We start from the raw sequence: 3,091 nt of genomic DNA, 5'->3' as shown, positions 1-3,091 counted from the left end.
GTGTTTTGATTAAACACACCACTGAAGCATTTAAAGCTGTCATATATAACATGAACTAACTATACAATGAAAATGCAGGCATTAACACACAGAACAGTCTAGCATACACAAGGAATTTTGGATGCAGAAAGCTATTCATAGAAGTCAGTTAACAATGCTGGTATTTCACTAGGAAACTAAGAATCAGACAAGGAGAAGAAAAAAGCCACACACAGACTCCAACAGGTCTGCCTATCTCTTTTTCTCTCGTCCCACTCTAAACCTTCCCTATGTCCTCCTGTCACATCACAGCGGCCGCAAGAGCCTGTTCAGCCATCCAGCTGGAATAAAGCTTTCTCTGAAAGCAGGAACCCACCAGGCTTCTTTTCAGGAATTTTATGAAGTAGCTTAAAGATTAATGGAGTAGATCACTAGTTCATACAGTACTTTGATTAAAAACATGTTTTCCCAACTTCCTCACTGAGCTTTAATAAGATGTGAATGAGAAATTGATCTGGACACTTTAGTTTACAAGGAGTATTTCAAGTAGCTTGAGGAAACTAATTTATTGTCCATTAGGAATAAAAACAAACACAATGCTTATATGCCATCTTACCACAGTGCTGACAGTGGATTTGTTTTGGGATACATACCCAAGAACCAACACTTTGAAACAAAACTCTATAGGAAGCCACTCGTTTGAATATCACTTTTTAAAGGTTAGGAAAGGAAAGAACCTTTGAGTTTCAATTTTCCTTAAGAGGCAAGAACACAATGCATTTAGTTTGTGTCTTATTCATTTTCTTTTAACTGGCTTGAAATTTAAAGAAAAACAAGACTTTTTCCTCCAAATTCACTTTTCTTTTGAATTTTCCTCTAGTATTTCTACTTTCAAAAAGAAATACACAGTTGTTCTGTCATTCCACTGAGTCTCTTTTCCTAGATCACATTTTGCTTTGCTATCTGTTACATTTGTTATTTAGTATTAGGAGAGAGTACTATTTCAATCTTGATTTCCTCCTTCAATTTGAGCTCCTATTCAAACAGAAGTACTGTTTTGTACCCCTTGAATCCAACAAAACTAATCCATCAAAAGTGCTCTGCATACAGAAATGAATCAAGTTTCTAACTCACATGCTGTAACAAGATGGTTGGTGAAGCTCTCACCCTACTTTCCCTCTCCTTCTTATTGCTCCTTTCAACTTCTTTCTAGATATTTTCCTTCTCATAAAATACCTATGCTGTACCTTCAAAATCATGCTAGCAAAAATCATGTTATTTCTTTAGGCACTGCTTTTCCCAAGCTTTCTGCCTTCCAGATAGGTCAATGAGCTTTCATTTCTTCTCTCCTCCACCCTAAAAATACGGTCCATTCAAATAAAGGGGATGGTGATTTTAAACCACTGTCATTACTCTGAGAATAAGAACTTTTTAGGTTGTGGGTTGGTTTTGATTTTATAGGGAGCTGGGAAAAAAAGTGACAGAATTTTAGTTTTTCCCCCTACAGCATTTGTTTACTGTTTTGGAGGAAAGACCCAAGAGGAATCAAGGAGGCGAGGGCGGCAGGCTGCCTGGCGTTCGGTGGCCTCGTGTGACATCCCTAAGGCAGGGCTCCAGGGGCGCTACTTCAACAGCGACGTTAGCTCACGCCCGAGCCCAGACTGAACCACCACTCCCAGCACACTGCCGGGATCACGCAGCTACAAAGAACTGTGCCACCAGATATATGTATAACCAGAGATAATAGTAAGGACACGTTGAATAGTGTTGAATAAGAGCCATTATTATGAAGACTGTTGTATCAGCAGAGCCACATTGACTATTCTAAAATAGCCGTTTCTGCATCTGAAGTCTTTATAGAAGAATGCTAGCAAAGTGAGCACTTTACAGCAAGTAACGCTGATCAAATCGCAACCCTATTGACAAAAAACATCCATGCAATCAGCCCAGCACCTTACAGAAACAAAAGTGCCTTAATAAATTAGAATATCCATCAATTAACAAACACAGAAGATTTTTTTTGCTTTGCTTTCTTTTAGCAAAAATATTGGACATACGTCATATGAAATCTGGAAAATTATTTAATCAGCCATTATATCTTTTCCTGGAAAGATTATAGATTTGACATAACATACATAAGCTTCTGTTGAACAATGAAGAGAACAGTTTATGTTTAAAAGTACTTTCAGTGGAAACATTAGCACCCAGAATCTCCTTAAGAGATACCAAAACAAAAGACTAACAATGTTTTATTTGAAGAAGCCAGTTGACAAATGCAGATGTATTTCATAAATAATGCATTAAGCATCCAAAAAAGGTAACTTGCAAAGACTTCTAAAGTGATAAAAACAAAAATAAGACTGCTTCAGAAAAGTGTTAACTGCCCACAGAAATGAAGGCACAATCACACGGTTCTGAAGGGACAAAAAAAACCAAAACAAAACAAAAAAAAACCACTTAGCTATGTTACACATACCACTCTGGAGTGGCAACAGCTTTAAAAAGCTAATTTTGTGGTAGATTTCTTAGTCTGACACCAAAACCATATTAGTCCCATTCTGCCTATTTGATTTTCTAGAAAACAATACTTGAACAAAAGAGCTAGAGCCAAAGGTTGCGGTATTCACATTGCAATTCCCGTGTTTGCGCTGGAAAGAAACCATACTCCTACCAACAGCAATCTTCTTTCCACAGAACTTAATTCTCACCAAGCTTCACAGACAACACAGCTTTGCATTCTCCCTTTCGGCTCCAAGAACGGTTACTTTCCCACTCTTGGTAGTCCTCATGGTCAGCTTTGCCAGTCACTGCTTAGTGTCTCTTCACAAGTCAAAGTCAACCGATAAAATCCCACCAGCACAGAGCCCCTTGCAAGCCGAGTGCGCTTTCACAGAATCACAGAATCGCTGAGGTTGGAAGGGACCTCTGGAGATCATCTAGTCCAACACCCCTGCTCAAGCAGGGGCACCTAGAGCACATTGCACAGCATCACATCCAGGCGGGTTTTGAATATCTCCAGAGAAGGAGACTCCACAACCTCTCTGGGCAACCTGTGCCAGTGCTCTGTCACCCTCACAGTGAAAAAGTTTTTCCTCATGTTCAGATGGAAGTG

Source organism: Apteryx rowi, unplaced genomic scaffold, assembly GCF_003343035.1.
Source record: "Apteryx rowi isolate R43461 unplaced genomic scaffold, aptRow1 scaffold_153, whole genome shotgun sequence".
Taxonomy (NCBI): Eukaryota; Metazoa; Chordata; class Aves; order Apterygiformes; family Apterygidae; genus Apteryx; species Apteryx rowi.
Note: the sequence above shows the minus strand (reverse complement) of the source record.